The sequence below is a fragment of the Myotis myotis genome, unplaced genomic scaffold (assembly GCF_014108235.1).
Source record: "Myotis myotis isolate mMyoMyo1 unplaced genomic scaffold, mMyoMyo1.p scaffold_m19_p_9, whole genome shotgun sequence".
Classification (NCBI taxonomy): Eukaryota; Metazoa; Chordata; class Mammalia; order Chiroptera; family Vespertilionidae; genus Myotis; species Myotis myotis.
Genome location: NW_023416401.1, coordinates 26029930 through 26049667, shown reverse-complemented (window position 1 = coordinate 26049667; position 19738 = coordinate 26029930). Strand labels below are relative to the sequence as shown.

At 53.0% G+C, this 19738-nt stretch overlaps 1 protein-coding gene across 2 annotated transcripts in view; it reads left to right on the top strand.

Moving 5' to 3' along the window:
* The first annotated feature begins 228 nt into the window (after positions 1–228).
* Positions 229–19738, top strand: part of CDH22 (cadherin 22) — a 121963-nt gene continuing 102453 nt past the window's right edge. Inside the window, exon 1 of one of the 2 annotated variants that reach the window (XM_036323663.1) lies at positions 229–300. The gene's annotated coding sequence lies outside the window, so the exon portion shown is untranslated. Of the gene's footprint in view, positions 301–17599; positions 17721–19738 lie in introns of those variants that run through there. The other variant, XM_036323662.1, reaches the window with a different exon arrangement.

Below are 19738 nucleotides of genomic sequence, written 5' to 3'. Positions count from 1 at the left end.
CGCTGCATTCTCCGAGTCTCCACCAGAGGCTGCGGAGGAAGGAAGGGATCCGTCCCTCGCACACTCCCCCCAGTCAGACACGCACCCTCCCGCTCCGCTCGCTCGCTCCGCGCTCTCTCGCGCTCTCTCGCTCACACACGCGCGCACTCGCCGCCGCGGCTCCCGCTCTCGCGCCCGCTCTCCCTCCGGCTCCTCCGGGCGCCGCCGGGCTCCGGACTCGCCCGCCGCCGGCGCCGGGGCCCCCGCCCCACGCAGCGCCCCGAGGCGGCAGGACGGGGGAGCCCCCGGCCGCTCCCCGAGGTAAGCGCGCTGGGTGCCGCGGGAGGGGCGGCCGGATCGCCGCCGAGGGGAGGCTGCCCGGCCGGAGGGAGCCCCCTGGCCCGCGGGAGCGGGCGGCGCGGGGGGCGAGCCTCCGGCCGCAGGGGGAGCCGGGGTGCCCGTGCCCGCCCCCGTGCGCCCCCTCCTCTCGGCGGGGCGGGTGGGGAGGGAGTTTCCCACGTCCAAACTTTCCCCGGCGCGGAGCCCAGCCGCCTCTCGGCCCGGAGCCCGCGGCCCCCACCCGCGCCCCCTCCCCGCCCGCCGCGCGCCCCGGAGCCTCCGGGACCCCCGCGGGCCGAGGGGTCAAGCGCGGGGGCCAAGCCCACGCGCCGAAAGCGGCGGGGAAGGGGCACACGGCTTCGACACGGGCCGGGACCCGGCGTCCCTGGCGCCCCCACTCCCGCTGCCCGGGCTGGCCGCCGGCCCCTCCCAGAGGCGGGGTCCCGGCCGGGAAATACCGCACGGCGGGAGCGTGTGCGCGCGTGTGTGTGTGCGAGGTCGCGCGGCGTCCGGGGACACCCGAGGCCGACACGCGCGGCTGCGGCCACCTCGCGGGGAGCGGGAGCTGGCCTGCGAGGACCCGCTGCCGTCGGGCCGTCGGGCCGGCCGGGGGACGGGCCGTGAGCGAGGGGCGGCGCTGCCCTGTCCCCAGCACCTGGCTCTGGGAGCACCGCCTCCGCGGGAGGACCGGCCCGACGGCCTCACGTCCGAAGAAGCGCCATTGGGACCTGCTCTCTGGGCCGGGCACTGAGTGGGAGGCGTGGATGTGCGGGCGCGCTGAGTGCGGGGCGCCGCCGGCGGGCACTGTCCGGACCCGTCTCTCTTGAGCTCTGGACTAGACCTCCCCTCTCCCCTTGGCTCCGAGACCCCCACTTCCCCGCGGGAGGAGCGAACCCGGAGTTCCTGGAAGTCTCCCCGAGCTGCAGGGGCACCCCCTGGTGGCGGGTAGAGGAGCGCCGCCTGAAGCCATCGAAGGCTTCCAACCTTCCGCTTCAGCCCTCTCCGTCCAGACCCGGGACTGCCAAGGTGCCCCAGGAAGCCTTTGGCTCGCTGCAAGCCCTCTGTGGGCCCTTCCAGCTCAGGGTGGGGGTGGGGGTGGGGGGGTGTAGGTCTGGATTCCAACCTTCTTCCCACACTAGTCGGCCCACTACCCTATCCCCTATCTCAGCATCACCATTGCCTCCTGACCATCATGCCCTTTGTCCCTCATTAGTTCCCCCTTTACTCGTCTGTCAGTGATCACTCTGTCACCCTTAATCACCGCGATTCTACCGCCTCCTTTGAATCTGGCCTCTCTGCATCCTTTGGTCTTTGCCATTTCCTCCTCCACTCTTCCATCCTGCCTGCCTCAGTTTCTTTCTGTGGCAGTTGCCTCTTCCCGACCCGTTTCCCTGCCCCAGCTACTTCCCCTCTCCACTTCACCCCCTGTCTCTTCCTTTCCCAGTGTCTGGGGCGCTCCTCTTCGATTCCTCTGAAAGGGAAGGCCACTGTGGACATTTGAACACTGCTTCCTGGGGCCGTCTGCCGGCCCTCCTGGGCCAGGCATTTTGCAAAGCCAGCCCCGTCTCTCTCAGCCAAGGGGCAGCTGCCCCTCCTGAGTGCTCTCTGGAGATGAGGAGCCTCCTCCCCAGTTCCTGACTGTGAGGCCATTAGCAGCCACCTGGGCTGGGCTGGCGCTGGGCAGGGGCCCCAGGGGGGCCAGTCTCCTCCAGAGTTAGCAAAGTTTGGAGCAGCCGTTATTTACCACATGGGCTGTAGGAGCCGGCCAATTAAATCTCTCCTCTCCCTGTTCTTTTTTTTCTTTCCCTTTTTCTTCCATCGGGAAGCTCCACTCGGAAATGCAGCCTCAGGTATTCCGAAAGAGGACGATTCCTGTTTATATAACTCGGGCAGCAGCCAGCACAGCTCAGCCTGAGACGGGGTGGGCGCCAAGGATGGAGTCAGGTGCCTTCATGAGCAGAGGAGGTCCTAAGGAGGAGGCTTGGGCTGGGGTCTCAGGCCTGGCGTCTTTCCCATCCTGCCCCAGAGCTTACTCAAGGCGGACAGGAAGGGGACTCCACCCCCGTCGGCTGAGAGGAGACCCAGGCCTCAGGCCAGGCTGGGGGAGAAGGTTCATGTCCCCATTGAGGGTGGCCGTACCCTCCACCCCTCTGAATTCCTCAGAGTGCCCTTAAGATGGAGCTCTTGGCTAGAGGCCTCTGCCTCCTGGAACCGTGTTTTGATACAGGCCTCTCTAGAGAAGGCCTAGATCCCGCCCACCCCCACCCCCCACCCCCCGTCATCGGGGAAAGGCTATGACCTCAACATTTTCATCAGAGCAATGGGCATAATAGGATTTCGACTTTTCTCCCATGGCAGAAGCAAGGACTAACAAGAAGCTTAAGTCTGTGGAAGGGTCTGAGCTCTATGTATCTACCAGAGCGGACATTTTTCTCATTGAGGATGAGGCAGAGTGGCTGCTGGGGAACAGGGATACAGGCACGGGGCTGGAGGCATGGCTGGCATGTCCAGTTGGGCAGGGTTTTGGCTGTCTAGGAGCACTCAGTGCGGAAGGGAAGTAGGGGCTGGAATCCACTTAAGCTCCACTCCACAAATCAGATGCCCTAAAGCAGCCTGTGTCCTCCCAGAGGAAGGGGCAGTTTTTCTAATTGGCAATAAAAGTTCCATATACCCACCAGCCACGGGCCTGTGGGGGTGCATGTCCCCAGAGGAGGATGTCTTTCCTTAATTCCCACAGGGGTGAATCTGCTCACTCCGTAGCCCAGTTCTCTTACAGTGGGGACACACCTATCGGAATAGGCAAGGCTGGGTCTGAACACATGGGGTTCAGGGACCAGGAGGAATACCCTTCCTCCTCTCCATTTCCCCTGTGCCCCCATCAGCACAGAGGAAATGTGCTGCGGGGCCACTGGGATTAGGCTGAGAACTTCCTGCTTCCTCATCAGCCATCCACCTGCCACCAGCTCCCTCCTTTATGTACGATGAATAACTGACTAAGAGCAGGGGCATTGGGATCAGACCAGCCTGGGTTTGTGACTTGAAGGCTGTGTGACTTTGGGCAAGTTGTTTTGTCTTTCTGAGCCTCAGTTTCCTCCTCTGTGAAATGGAGGGGAAAGTAGTACCCACTTCGTTGGGTGGTTGTGAAGATTGGACATGCGTGAGCATGTGTGGCGCTGAGCACAGTGCCTGGCACACCGGACTCGTCATAAATGAAGCGGTATGGTGATGGTTATTATCCCTACTTGCGTCCTTTGGTTCCCACGGGGTTGAAGGCGCCCTTCCTGTTTGGTTTTGCTGCCTGCACCCCTGCAGAAGGGCAGAGTTGAGTCAGGACCACCAGAATCTGTTTCTGACCTCAGGCTTTTTCAAGGGACTTCCCAGTTCCTGCATGCAGCTGGGGAGTTAGAGCATGTTCTAGATTCCCACAGATTCATTTCACCTTAGCCTCTACCTTTTGTCCCCTCCCATCCATCCCATGATCCCTCCTCAGAACTCACTGGCTTTGCCAAAAACCTGTGGCAGCCTCCTCCCTGGCCTCCCAGCCTCTGATCTCATCCCCTCCACAATCCTGCTGCAGCCAAAGCGATCTTTCTCTAACGCAGGTGGGATCATGTCACTTGCTTGATTAAAACCCTTCCATGGCTCCCCATCGCCTACTGAATTAAGTCCAGACTCCGCACCGTGACATTCAAGGTCTTTGTAATCCGTCTGCATCCTCCTTTATCTCCCACTCTGCCTCCAATCCGAGGCTCCTGCATTCAGCCACACCTTCTTTCTACCTGAACGTCCTTTCCCTGGAGATCTTTCAATGCACTAAAGACCTAACCCAGATAGTCTCTGTTCTTTGCACCCACGCTTCCGTCTGTCTGATCATCCATTCGTTAACCAGTTTAAAATATAGATTTACCCAGACGTATTAAGTGTTTACTAGGTGCTAAGCATTGTGCTAAATGAGCAGACAGGATCCCAGCCGACAGGAGCCTGGTGTTCCTGGGAAGGAGACAATTGAGCAATTCATAAGCCACGAAAGAACGAGTGGAGGGCACAGCAGAGGCTACCTGGAGGAAGTGCTGCAGGTTGAGTAGCAACTATCTCAGGGATGAAGTGGGTGAGGGAGGATGGGAGCACGGGAAGGAGGCTCCAGGCCAAGGGGTTCGTAGGACCAAGGCCCCAAGGTGAGGGGGAATATTAGAGGAACTAAAAGTTTAGTTGGCTGAAGTGGAGCACATAGAGCCTGGGGTGCGGGTCTGGGAGTTACAGGAAACCAAGCCAGCAAGATGGGTGGATGCTGGATCCTGTGAGTCTTGAAGGCTACAGGAGGAGCTTGGACTTCATCCCGAGAGCGGTGGGAGCCACCGGAGGGTTTTAGGCAGGGGAGAGGCGTGGTGTGATTTGCCTTTAGACTCTTCACCCTGCTGCTGGGTGGAGGATGGATTGGTGGGGAAGACGGGGTCCAGCTCTACAGGGGGCCAAGAGGAGGCCCTGTGAGGGTTGGAATAGAATGGGCAGAGCCGGAAGATCCTGTGAATGGGATGGGGGTGGGGGGCGGTCTCTGTTTCTGACTTGGGAGGCTGTGTGGGCGGTGTGAGAAGCAGGGCTTTTGAGGAGAGGTGGAGACCAGCTGTGTACAGAGTGCATGCAAGATGCTGGTGGGACATGCCGTGGAGCTACCCTTTGGACAGTGTGCAGCAATGCTGGGCTCACCCTGAGAGTTCTAGGCCAGAAACCGATCTTGGAAGTGACAGGATGGATGAGATCACCCAGGATAACTCTAGGGAATTTCAAGGACAGGTGCATCCCACGAAGCCTCCTCTGACCCATTCAGGTACATGTGACTGTCTACTCAGCCCCATAGTAATTAGTTTAGGTTTTTTTTTCTTCTTTACTGCCTGCCTTTTAGCATCCACTAGATCCATGGTTCTCAATGAGGGGCAATTTTGCCCCCTAGGGGACATCTGGCAAAGTCTAGAGACATTTCTATTGTCACAACTGGGTAGGAAGCTGCTACTGGCATCTAGTGGGTAGAGGCCAGGGATGTTGCTAAACCTACAGTGCACAGGACAGTCCCACAGCTCAGAATTATGCAGCCCAAAATGTTGATAGTGTGGAGGTTGAGAAACCCAGTCCTGGGTGAGAAGACCCTGAAGGCAGGCCTTGGGTTTTGTTGTGTTTTTGTTCTTTTTTTCATTTTGGCCTCCCCAACGATGAGCGCAGCATGTGGCACAAAGCAAGTACTTGCTGGATTAAACATGGGCTGGAGGAGGGGACCTCGGCCACATAGCATTAAAGCCTACACTGCTTAAGGCCCAGCCCTCCACGGTGTTGCCCTGCCCCTCCCCAGCAGGCTGGACCAGCCTCATAGCCAGAATGGGGCGATGGAGGATGGATGAGCAGGAGGAGGGTTGGAGGGGCCCATGGAGAAGACCTGCTGAAAAGCTGCCAAACACCCAGAGGTTGAGGACATGTTGCTGCATATAGTTCACCCGCCTCATTTTTTCCCTTGTCTGTTAACTTCTGTCACTTCTTTATCACCCAAGTAAATATGTTATTTTTTAAAACAGGCAAGTTACAGAGAAACAAAATGAGAAATGCGACAACTACTGGTTAAGAGTGTGGGCTCAGGAGTCAGAGAGAGCAAGTTGAAATCCCAGCTCTGCCACTTACGAGGCCAGTGAGCCTCTGTTTTCGCATCTGTTAAATGGTTTTCATGAACCCACCTTGTAGGATCGTAGGAAAGAGTAAATGAGGTTATAGAGACAGAGGGCTTAGCGTGGCGCTGGGCTCGTAGGAAGTGTTCAATCCAGAGTGACTACATATGTGTGTATGTGTGTAAATTTATATGCATGCATATATTCGTATGTGTCTTTTTATATATGAAAGCATTTTTGATTAGCCATAATCCTACCTCCCCTTGGCTACCACTTCAGTGCATATCCTTCCTGACATATACAGATTTTTAAAAAATACAAATGGCATCTTGCTTTATATATATGCCTTTGTAACCTGTTTCTTTTCACTCGATAATATATTGTGAATGTCTTGCCATTTCAATAAATATACATCTACATCATCATTTTTTAAGAGCCGCATGCTTCTCCATTGTGTGGCTGGGCCATAATTTATTTAACCAGCCCCCACTGTTGGACATTTGGGCTGTTTCCAATCCTTTGCGATTACAAACAATTCTGTGATGAACATCCTTGTACACACATCTCCACGCTCTTGTCCGATGATTTCCTCGGGGACCACTTGGACATTTTTGGCAGGAGGCATGTGACCCTGACCAGATTCCTCAAGTAGAAAGCCCTTGGGCCCAGCGAGGAGGGGGTTGGGGGATCCCTGGAGAAGGGAGAGGGTGCTGGATGGCAGAGAATTGTTTTGGCTCCTGGAAAGCAGGTTCTGATGTTAAGACTGGACTTCTCTGTAATCGAAAAAGGGGAAGGCCCCACCTCGTCTTTCTGTTACCGTTGTGGTGCTTGCAAAGTAGGGACCCGGGGATGGGGATTCTGTTATGTGATGGGCAGAGTGACAGACACCAGGCAGGCGGGAGACACCAGGTGGATGGGCCCCGGCAGACTGATGGATGGGTAACAGAGGCAGATGGATCCAGGTCAGTGGGCAGACAAGATGATGGGCAGTGATGAGTCCGACAGATTCAGGTGGCCAAACAGACGTAGGATGGCCACACAGTGGGGCCCCCAGGAACTAGGGACTAAAATGCTATAATCACAGACTACAGGGAGTTTTTGGGACGTGCAGCCAGGCCCCGAGGCCAAGAGGCTCTGAGCTTCTGTCTTCTATCACCGAGCAGCTGTGTTGAGGATTATGCATTTTAGAGTTGAAAGGGCCTTTGGGGGTTGATGGGCCCAACCATCAATAGATATGTTTATGTAGCTAGATAGATTGATGGGGAACTGAGGCCCAGGGGAAGAAGAGCTCGCCCAGGATACTACAGTGTCTCAGCGGCACACTGAGGCCTTTGCCCCTAGTTCAATCTATTTTCATTTCCATTTTTTCTCAAGAAGCCTCTCACCTGGCTTGAAAAGAAGGGGACTGGGTTGGGAGATTACAGCACAGCAGGGGAGGGGGACTGGGCGATCTAGAAGAGGCCTGTCATGCATTTCTCTGTCCACCTCCCTCTGATTTTATTTATACCACACCATAGAGTACTGTTGAGAGCACAGAGCCAGGGCCAAAACTGCCACTTACTTGTGGAGTGATCTTAGGTAAGTTGCCAAACCCCCTGCCTCAGTTTCCTCATCTGTACCTATCTAATAGGTTTGTTAAAATGATTAAATTATTTAATAGAAGTAAAGCATTTAGAACAGTACCTGGCCCATCGTCATACACTATAAGTATTAACTGTTATTACGCTATTTTACCCTAATTTTTCCTTTGAATTCTGTACGTGTGTGTGTGCATGCTCACTCACACCTACATAGCAAGCTGTCCCTTTGAAGGCAAAGATCGTGTCTTTCTTATCTTGTTTCCTCCCTCTCCCACCATCAGGGCCCTCTAGCCAGTTGGGCACATAGTAGGTGCTCAATAAATGTGCCTTGATGAAGTGGCTCATTGGATTATATCTGGTGGAGGGATCAGGGATGGGTTCACTGGGGAGGTAGCATTTGAGCTGTGTGTTGATGTCTGAAATGGCATTGTCACGGCTGGAGGTGACAGGGCATTCCGGGTAGTGGGGATAGTATGGCCAAAAGGGGAGAAGCTTGGTGAATGTTTGGGGTGACAGCCAGTGTCTGGTTTGACCACAGCACAGAGTACATAAAGGGAAGGAATGAGAGGCCCAGAAAGGGGAGGGTCAGCCGAATTCAGAAGTGTGCAACTCCACGCTGAGGAACGCAGGCAATAGGGAGCTATTGAAGATTGCTGACTAGAGGTGAGCTTTAGGAAGATCATGCTGATGGCACTATTTTAGGATTGGCTTGAAGGAAAGAAAGGAAGCAGGGAGCAGAGGCAGCTGAAATCATCCAGGAGATAAGTAGAGAATAGGGGCCAGAGGGAAAAGGCGCCAAGGAGATAGGATCAAGAGGACTCAGAGCTTGCTGGTGGAGGGAGATGAGGAAGAGGGAGAAGTGAAACATGACCAGGTGTTACGCCTGGATGTCTAGGACAACTGGGGTGCCATTAACCAAGTTAGGGGAATCTATACTTGGGAAATGTAGGGAAAAGTTGAGATGCTAGTTGAGATTATTCATCCATCCAGCATCCTATCTAAGCCATCCATCCATCCATCCATTTATCCATCCATCATCCAATCCATTCAACCATCATTCGTCCATCATCCAATCCATCCTCCTCATCATCACCCACCTTCGTTTAAACATATATCTACTGACAGTCCACCTCTCCTTCGCCCACCTCCACCCCTCCATCCATTCACCTGTCAGCCACCACCATGTACTACTGCCTTTCTTTTCATTTTCTTGCTGCCCATCTGCTCACTCTCATTCATGCATGAAGCCACCAACTTAATATCCATCCAAGATACATTTCTTGTGAGCCTACAGTGTTCGAGGTTCTGCTGAAATCTTGCTGCAAGCATTTGGAGATGCCTGATAATAAATATAGTCATTTGAAAAGCCAATTCTGGGAGGGACCAGAATTATTTTACCTAGAAGAGAGACATTTGAGAGGAGACTTTATGTCTCTAAAGCTATGACAGAAGCCCTGATGGAAGGTGGTCTGCAGATCTGCCTGTTCTGTTCCCAGGACAGAACAAGGAAATTGGCTGCATGGGCAGCTGGAGGGATTGAGGTTAGCTTGAAGGGAGAATTACCTTACTGATCATCTCTGGTGTCTGAAGTGCCTACCTGATCATGTGTTTGGGCTGTAGTGGGATACAAAATCTATAGGGGTGGTTTAGAGGGAATGGGTGCAGACTGGGGCATTCATGAGGTAGTTAGTGGAGGACTTGGGGCTTAGCCTTGAAGAAATGTGGGGGTGGGTGAGTGGAGGAGCAGAGGGACCTTTCGGGGAACAGGACTGTGTGGACCAAGGAGACAAACTTATGGCCAGAATGAGCCAGGCTAAAATAGGGCACCTAGGTGATGGGTTGGGAAGAAATAGCCTTAGAAGGAGGGCCCCTCTATTCTCCTCACTCAGCTCCCATCTCTTCAGAAGCCAGCATTTCTCTCTGAGCCGATCTCTTACACAGCGGTGCCCCCTCCCATTTAGCCTTGGTCTCCTCACTGAACCCATGTTCTCTCCTCTGAGCCTTTGTGCCCTCAAGACCCCCACTCTCCCCACAAATCCCAGGCCCCCTGCTGAGCCCCTGCCACACTCCCACTCTCTCACAAAGCCCACACCTCTTCTCTGAGGCCCCTCTCCTTGTGGTCCTCTTTTCTCATGGTGGGGAGCCACCTTCCCCAGAATCCCCAACAGAGCTCTTGCTCCCCTTTACAAGGGCCCTGGGCCCCTGCAGAGCCCCTAAACTCCCCCCCACACACAAGCCTCCTCTCAGAGCACCCCGCCTGGCTCCTTTCTGGGAAACACTTCCCTTCCAGGGCCCCTGTTCCCACAGAGGCTGTCTCTTCTCTGAGCCCTCATCTCTCTGAGCCGAGTTCCCTCACGGAGCTCTCCTCCCTCCTTAGTGCCCCAGGCCCCTTGCAGAGCCTCATGCCACCCTGGTCCCAGGGACCAGACCTTGCTGTTCCTCAGGTGCTGTCAGCCAGCAGGCCATGGCTCCAGCTCTAAAGCCAACCCTGTGTCTCTCCATCAACCCATTCATCCCCCAAGACTCTCCTGGCAGCCTGCTCTCTATCCCGAGGGGCCTTTGGGATGGGCAGATGCATTGGTCCCCAAGTGGGCTGGACTGGGGGGTGGAGACCAGCAGCTTTGGCAGCTTGGTTCCCCTTGTGGGCTGGGAGAAGCTGGAGACTCAGCCGCTTCTGGGTTAGGAAAACAATCACAAATTAGAGAAAATGCTTTGGGAAATTGCTCTGCTGCGTGAGAGGGAGGCCGCCTCCGGAGGGAAGGAAAGGTGCTCCTGAGCCAGCAATTGCTCCCCGTGGCCTCACCCATCCACTCTAAACCATCTGCTTGGCATTCGAGGCCCCATCATCCGACATGGTCACCCGCTGAGCCCCGATACACCTGCTCCAGCTCAGCCATTGCTCTCAGGGTCTCTCCTGCCTGCGGAGCTTTGCTCAGCTGGGCTGCGCTCTTCCATCCTTTTGGTCTGAGAGCCCCCTTTCAGCCCTTCAGGAGCCATTGTGACCTGTCTTGTTTCTTTGAAGGTCCCTCCAGGACAGGAGCCTCCTCTTACACCAATGTCGGACAGATCTGGGCACCGATCCTCACCTGATACATATTGGCTGGGTGGCCTTGGGCAGATCCCTTTGACTTTCTGAGTCTGTTTCTTCATCTGAATTGTTTCTGGGAACAAATAAGGTCGTGGGCACACAGTGTCCTGCTCAGAGTAGGCATGAAATTTATGAAGTTGCCCGCCCCGCTTGGCAGACAGATCAGAATGTTGGGCTGTGAGAGCCAGCATTTACCTATGAACATCACTTTCCAGCAGTGTCCCCACCTGCCTGTCCACCAGGCCCCCACTAAGAAGATACGCAAAGAGGCCGAATGAGTTTCAGGGCAAGCCCTTGGGTTCCTGATACAAGAAGATGCAGCAATAAAAGTTGGGTTTTTATGAGTCTGCTGGCCATCAGGCAAGATTCAAGCCAGACCATCTCCTGCCAGGAGTTAGGATAGTAACCAAGAGCTTGGATTTTCCAGCCAGACTGCCTGGGTTCAAGTTCCTGTGCCCCCCCTGCCTCGTTGTCTAACCTCACGCAAGTTGCTTAACCACCTCAGTTTCCTAATCTATAAAATGGGGATAATCATCACAGTACCTGCTTCACAGGGTTGTGGTGACAATTACATGAAGTAATATTTAGGAAATGCTTTAGAATAGTGCCTGGCAACTAGTAAACCCCATAAAAGTATTTGTCAAATAAAATTGATGAGAGATTTGGGTCACAGGAGTGGAAAGCAAGGGAGCTCAAGCAAGATAAGAAACGGGCTTTCAGATTTGGGATTTTACAGAGCTAGAGTCCAGCTAGCTGCCCGTCAAATTGGCCTCATTTTGAATAAGGAGAGCATGGAATGTTGTCAAAGTAAAAAATGCTTTTTTCTGGAGGCCACTAGGGTGCCTCATTTGGAGAGGGAGGGGCCCAGCGAGGTTGCACACAGAGGCAGCCTCTGCACAGAGCGGCAGGGAAAGGATCTGGGGTTCTCAGAGCCCCCACAGTTCTCACCTGCCCTTTCTCTGCCCCAGTGGAGCTCCTGGCATTAACCGTTCTCTCCCTGTCAATGAAAGTGAGGCCGATTGCTGAAAGGGGACCAAGACACTTTGTCAGGGGGTCTCAAAGTATTCCTCCCACAGTCCGGCAGAGCAGGGAGTGTGTGTGTGTGTGTGTGTGTGTGTGTGTGTGTGTGTGTGTGTGTAGGGGGGTGTCCTGGAAACCCCTCCACAACCCCAGCAGATCTAGAACTAGCCCTGTTCCTGAGTGTCTGCTCTGTGTCCAGCAAGGCGCCAGGAGGGTACAATGGAATGAACATGGTCCTTGCCATTGAGGAACTTGGGAGAAATGGCCAGTTCCTGGAGTCCCTCTTCTCCTTGGGCCTCAGTTTCCTCATTTGTCCTCTTCCTTTTTGCCAGGTGGTCCTTCCACCTGCCCTTTCCCTTCTCCTCCCAAGGTGCCTCTCCAAGCAGAGGATGAGAGGGGCCCCATAGAGGAGGGAGAGTTTGTACAAACTGGGGGCATGACTGGAACTTCTGATTGGCTGGTCAGACCCATTCTTTTCCCTGGTTGCTATAGCAGCCATTTCCTGGAGTTGTCAGTGATGAAACTCATAACATTGTTTTCAAATAATCCGTGTAATTGAAACAACAATTGAGCTGTTAACTCGTCTCTCACATCCAGGCTAGGACAGATCCTCCTCTCCGAACACCCACCCCAGGACCCTCCCCACCTTCTCTCTGAGCTCAGCTCCAGCCCCTTCCTTGGGTTGGAGGGGGAAAGAGGACGTGGCTTAATTATAGAATCCTAGAAACTCAGGCCCCCAGAGCTGAACCAGAATTTAGAAACCAGAAACCCCCTCCTTTTGCAACCAGCGGTGCAGAGAAGGAAGGGGCTTCATCAGGGTGGCACAGTAAGGAGCCAGCTGAATAGAACATGCAGTTCTGTTTTTCTGTAGAAGTTGGAGTTGATGTGTTGCCTTGACGGGTTGATAGAAAACCATAGAGCTGCTCCCTTCTAAGGACTTGATCTTGTTAAATCCTTACCCCATTTTATAGGTGAATAAACTGAGGCCCTGAGAGGTTAAGTCTAATAGTAGTGTCTTTATAACTGCTCTGAAAATACCTGTTGAATGGATGGATCTCAAAGAGCAGAGACCACCTTTTTCTCTCTTTATGTCCCCTTTTCTCCAACCAGGAACTGAGGCCTGTTTTTTTCAGAGTTCTTCCTGGAAGAGGGGATGAGGGCAATTTGGGGTCATGTGGCTAGAGAAAGAGGAGGAGGGATTCCTGGAGGAGATACGAGAGGGAATGAATTCCAAAGTACTGATCCCACTGACCCCTAGCTTGGGTCGGAGGCTGCATAGTCAGAGGCATAAATGTGAACAATGCAGATCCCTGCCCAGTCCTCCTGGGGAGGATTGAAAAATGAAAGAAGCAGGGCCCCTCCTACGAGTACATGTCTCCGTGCACACGTGGAAATGCAGGTCTGCACAGACAGCTCCCTGGAGTGGCAGCGCCACAGAGGATAAAAGCATTCTTTAAAAACTGTCTGGTCGCTGTCCAAGGTACTCGCTGGGTCCGCAGATTGTGTGGGTGGCAGGGACAGCAGGTGTTTGCTAGGATTGGGGGTGGGAGCAGTCCTTTTAATGTGAGACTGGGTGATGGTGGCAAGAGGTTGGCTTTCTTCCCTGGATTCTAGAGTGTTGGAACCACTAAGGGCTAAGGTTCTTGGCAATCATCTACTCTCCCTCATTCATTCATTCTTGTTTATGCAACATTTATTGAGTGCCTACTTGATGCCAGGCACTGTGTGGGCCATGAGGGTTTAAGGATTAGGGAGACCCGGTCTCTATCTTCAAGGACCCTTGCAGTCTACAGGACTGAAACATACACACACACACATACACACACACGTGCGCGCACATGCCTGTGCACCAGTGGCCACCAGTCTTCCAGAGGATTAGAGGGTGGCCGATACTAAGGGAGCACAGAGAGGGAGTGATTGACTCTGCCTGCAGGAATAAGGAAGGTATCCTGGAACAAATGGCTTGGGCTCAGTCTTGAAGGATGAATAGGAGTTCTCCAGGTGGATAATGAGGGAGAATAACACGTCAGAGCGGACAGTGTAAGCAAAGACAGGGAAGTCCTCATGGTTAGAGAACAGTGAGAAGTTCTGTGTGGCTCCAGTGTTGACTGCCTTTGAGGAGACCAGGTTCTGGAGAGACACTAACTTGCTCAAGGTGCCACTTTGAATTGGGGCACAGTTAGGACTGTAATACATGATAACTTCGTTTGTCAGAAAATCAGAAAGATTTTTTTTAATCAAAAGATTTTTTAAAAAAACAGATTTCTTTCTAGTCCAAACTGCCCATTTTTCAGATGGGAAAACAGAGGGCAAGAGATGTTCAGCGCTGTGCCTGGGATGTGGCAGAGTGGGATGTGAAGTCTGGTCTGACATCAAAGCCTACTCTATCCTCATGGCACCAAAGCTGGGAGCAGGGTGAGCTGGAGAGCAGAGGGCTCTGGCGAGGACAGGCTGCCCAGTGGGACCATGAGGTGGGACAGGCAGCCTGGCCAGCTTCCTGTCACATTGTTGGCACTCAGCACCTGCACAGGAGGAGCACGGCTCCAGCAGGCAGGCTCTTGGCTGGAGTGGACCTGCGTCCTGCTTGCAGTCCTGCCCCTGATTCTCGGAGTGACCTTGAGCAAGACACACTCTCTCCAGGCCTTAATTTCCACAGTTATCTGTATCATAGGGGCATCTTCCATGCCTACTCTCTGGGGCAGTTGTTCTGAATTGGGGGGGGGTGACAGTTCGGGCCCCTCGAGGACATTTGGCAGTGTCTGGACACAGTTTGGATTGCCACAATTGGGAGGCAGGTGTGCTACTGGCAGTTAGTGGGAGAGGCCAGGGGTGCTGCTGACCATCTTACAGGGCACAGATCAGGCCCACCACAGCATTATCCAGTCACAGTGTCCATGGTGCCGAGAGGAGAGCCTGGCAGTCTGAGCCCTGTTTGTGAAGATCAAATGAGGGCTGTGCACAGGTGCCCTCATGCTGGAACATAGAGAAGCAGAGTGGCCTTGATGTCAGGTGGACTGGCTGTGCCAAGAGGTACTTAACCTCTCTGAGCCTTGGTTGCTTTGTCACTGGAACAGGGCAATAGTAATAGCGCCCATTCAGGGGAGCATTGAGAGGGTGTGATGAGATATCGCATATGCAGATGGAGAACAAGGCAGCGCCACAGGCCTGGGGACCCCCACTGGTAGCCCCTCTGCTGCAAATGGGAGCTATGAGCCTTTAAGCACAAACTCCAGAGCCAGCTCTGCCACTCAGAACTATTGGATCTCAGACAATGTACTTACCCTCTCTGTGCCTTAATTTCTTATCTGTGTTATAAATGGTACCCACCATATAGGCTTGGTGGGAAGATGTAAAATGAGTTGACAGATTTAAAGCATTAGAGTGGCACAGAGTAAGTGCTATATAGATGTTAGCTACTACTATTATTGATTATTATTATTATTATTACTACTAGAGGCCCAGTGCATGAAATTTGTGCACGGGGGAGGGGGGGGGACAGGGTCCCTCAGCCAGGCTGCAACGAAGCCAGCATTCCTTGCCCCAGCCTCCGGCCCAAGGCCCCTCCCCTCCCTCCACACGGCCAGGGCCTCCCCCCTCCCTCCGCATGGCTGGGGCCCCTCCCCTCCCTCTATGTGGCCAGGGCGCGGATGCTGCCAGCGTCCCGCCCCAGCCACTATGGATGCCGCCATCTTTATCACAGTGACAGTTAATTTACATATTACTTTTTTATTAGATGGGATTGATTCTGTCTTGAACAAGGCACTCACACAAGTTGCCTTAGACACTGGCCTCTCCAGATGCCATCTCTCTATAGCTCTCAGCCAGTCCCTCCCCCAACCTCATGTATTACATCTCCGCCCTCACCCTTCTCTCCCATTGAGTTGGCCAGAGCTGGAGATAGCACCAGAACTGAATTCATAGGGAGGTGACATGTGAGCACCTACACCTCACTCTTAACTCAGGCCCCATCACACCAGCTCTCAGCCCCAAACATTCGTGTCCTGAGCCCTGGCCCACCTGGATTAGCCCTTGGGGAATCCTTCAGAGAATAAAGTCTCAGCACTATTGACATTTGGGCTCAGGTAATTCTTTGCTGGGGAGGGCTTTTCTGTGCATTACAACGTTTACCAGCATCTTTGGCCTCTTCCCACTAGATACCAAGAGCTTCCCTCCTTCAGTTGAACCAACCAAAACTGTGTCCAGATATTGCCAAATGTCCCCTGTTCTAGAACTTGGCCATCGCATGTCCGTTTCTGTCTTACGGTGTCCTGGCTGAGAAGCTTTTTAAACCTAATGAATGCCCTCAAGTTGGGCCCCCCTAATGCTACCCTTCACTCTATCCCATTTTCTTACCTAGTTTCCAACCTCTGACCCATTCTCAAAACCAGTTGGCCACAAGCATCAGGCCCAACTGCCGACCTTTCAGCCCTAACCAGAAATCCTGAATCATAACCTTAAATCCCAAACTTGGATCTCTTCCCCAAACTCAAGCCTTCGTTCAGTCCTCATCCTAAACCCTTGACTTGTTTCAGAACTTCAGATTCATTAACGTCAAACAGAATTCTAAATCCAAAGGTTAGCCCCAAAGGAAATCTATACTTCCAGATCCAGCACCAGCTCCTAATCTCCATCTCTGTCCCTTCTGGTCTGTGGAGATCCCTGGGCTCAGGCTTCCTGCCTCCTTCCCTCCAAGGTAGCCCCAGGTCCCCCGATACTCTGCTTATCTCATCACCCCTCCTTCACACCACCCCAGGCAACCCATCTGGAAGTCTATTATTTATTTATTGTTTATTCAAACATTTAATGAGCACGCACTCTATGGGCTCTGTGCGGGACACCAGGAAAGCAGTTGAGTATTGGACCTAGTTGCCACCTACAGTCTACTGGGGGATACAGAGAAATTGACAAGTAGGCAAATACTTAACAACAATGATTTCAGAGTCATCTAAGAAATAGCCACTGAGCAACCAATTATATGCCGAGCACAAAAGACAAGCCCCTACACATAGAGCTTCCCTTGAAGGGCAAGGAGGCAATCATGATAAGGAAGTGTATGATGTATCAGACAAGGATGAGTTCTACGGGGAAGGAGTGAGGGGGGGGGGGGGGACTGGCAGATGCAGGAGCTGTTCTATCTCAGGTGGTCAGGGAAAGCCTCACGGGCTCAGTCCTCCAAGGGAAGGGAGAGAGGGAGCCAGGCAGATATCAGGGGCAAGAGGACCAGCAGATGCAAAGGCCCTGAGGTGGGAACATGCTGTTATATTTAGAGAAGAGCTAGAAGCCAGTGTGGCTGGAAGGAGGGGAAGGGGAGGGAGGGAGGAAGAGGTCAGAGAAGTAATGAGAGGCCGGTCATATTGGGTCTTATGAGCCATTTTACTCTAAGTAAGACGAGAAGCTGAAGGAGTTTTGAGAGGAAGCATGTTATGATCTGATTTATGTTTTAGCACCACAACTGAGAACATTCTGTAGGGGGCAAAGGCAGAAGCCGGGAGACCCGTGAGGAGGCTGCTGCAATAACCCAGGTGAGATGACAGTGGCTCGGACCAGGTTGTTAACAATAAAGGTGGTGAGAATGGTCTGGATCTATTTTAAGTCGGGGCTGGCATGATTTGCTGATGGATATGACGTGGGGTGTGAGATAAAGTCAAGAGTGTTTCCAAAGCTTCTGGCAGAAGCAGTTGGGCTAATGGAGTTGCCAGTTACTGAAATGGAGGAAGTGGGAAGAGGAGCAGTTTCAACTTTATTTTATCTCATTGTTATTTGTGTGTGTTGGGAGGGATGCAGAAGTCAGGAGTTCGGTTTGGGACATGATGAGATTGAAGTGCATTTCAGACATCCAAGTGGAGATGCTGACAGGCCAATGGATATAGCCGCTGGGTTGCAGGGAGCGAGCTGAGTTGGACTTACACACTGAGTGGAATCAGCAAGTGGGTGGGATTGCACGTGGTCACCTAGCGAGTGGGTGTAGACAGAAAAGAAGAGTGACCTGTGACGAGGCTCTGGGACCCTCCGACATACGGAAGGAGCTGAGGTGGAAACAGCAGAGGAGACTGAAGGAGCCGCGAGGTCAGTGAAGTACGGGTGCTGGGAGGGGCATGGGAAGTTCCCTTGCTCCTGTTTGTGTGTGTGTGTGTTTTGCAGTCTTTATCATACCTTTTAATAAGTCATGAGTTGATACAGAGAAGTAGATACAGAGAAGAGGGAGAGACCCGATCTGGGATAGCCAAGGCAGGCTTCCTTTACTGGAGGTGACATTGGAGCCTGGCTTTGAGTGATTAATAAAGGCCCCATCATGCAAGATCAGGAAGGACATTCCAGGGAGAAGGAACAGCACATACAGAGACTCAGAGCCCTATGACCACGAGGGCATGCAAACTGAGTTCATGGTCTCAGACCCTCTAAATCTGCTACTCCCCCTCTGTTCCCCACATCACCACCTTGGCATCCCCCTCAACAGGTCCCTCTTTCTCACCTCCCCATAGCACTCCGCTGTGCCCCAAGGATTCTACCTTCTGCATATCTCTAGGGACAGCCCTCTCCTTCCACCCTCATGCCCCTACCTAGGTCCAGGCCACAGTTATCACTCACCTGGACAACAGCCTCTTCTCCCATCTCCTATTTCTTTCTCAGCCTCCCTCTGGGGGCCCTAGCATAACGAGGGGATCTGTCTGCCTCACACCTACAGTGGCCTGGGTTTAAATATAAAATAAGGTTCACGCCACTCCTCTGCTTCAGAAGCTTGCAACAGCTTCCCATTGCTTTCAGGACAAAATTCAAAATTTAACAAGGCCCACAGGGCCCTGCGTGTGGCCCCCTGCCTGCTCCTCCAGTCTCAGTCCCCCTTCACCTTCACTTCTGACCACCAGCCTCCTGCTACCTTTCAGGTTTCTCAGCTCTGCAACCCATCCAGCTTTGGGGCCTTTACCCATGCTGTTCCCTCCTCTTGACATGCTCTTCCCTCCCCCTCCAATTCCGTTAGTGCCCACTCATCCCTCCAATCTTAGAAAATTGGACTTCCTCAGGGAACCCTTCCCAGAGCCCCAGGTTGGGCCAGTTCAATACTCCCCTGGCTCCCTGGTCCTTTTTTTGTGGTCATTATCATACGTTTTAATGAAGTCATGAGTTAATGATAATAATAGCTAAAAATAAATATTGACTATTTCATGCTCAATAGTAAGTGAAATAAGTATATTATGTGTTTTTATATATTTTTAGCCATTTAATTCCTCACACAACCCTATGCGATAGAGACTATTAATATTCCCATTTTACAGAGGAGGAAACTGAGGCCCAGAAGAGGTTAGACCTTGCACACAAGGTTGCACAGATAAAGAGCAAGCTGGGATGTGGACCCGGGCAGCCTGGGTCAGAACCATACTCATCTGTCTTTTCTAGTTGATGTGAAACCCCCATGGAACTAGGGAGTACGTCTGTCTTGTTCACAGCTTCATCCCTGCATCCTTCAGAGGGCTCAGTAAAGAATGAATGAATGAATTGGAGTCTGAGCAGTACAGAGTTGGTGGTGTGGGGGTGCAAGCAAGGAGGCTCGAGCAATAGGATGAGACATGAAGGGCCCCGAATGGCACCAGATGAGTCCAGACTTGGCCCTGGGCCACAGGAACCACAGGGCTTTCTTGAGCAGAGGAGGGTGGAGCTCAGATAAGTGTGTTAGAAAGCTCTGGCTGCTGGCTGCAGTGGAGGAGGGCCAGAGGTGGGCTCCTTCCCTGCCCAGCAGCCAGGCAAGACTGGCACCAGCCCCCTCCCACTTGGCCCTATTAGCATTCCACATGTGACTTGGGCTCCACAATTAACACAAAGGTACAGTCATTCATTCTGACTGGTGGACTCGGGGGATCAGCCTATCGGGGCTGGCTTCGCGGGGCTTCTGCTGGGAAGGCATGTCACAGCACAGCGGCCACCGAAATGAAAAGCTATTAATAATGATCCTGGAACTTCACTCCCATCAGCTGTTTGTTTAAAGGTGTTCCATACTTGGAGCCGCCTGATTTATGTGGGCAATAATGTGCCCTGGTCGGTCTGCACTTTTTAAAGTAGCGCTAATGGGGTGAGACCAAGACCCCAGG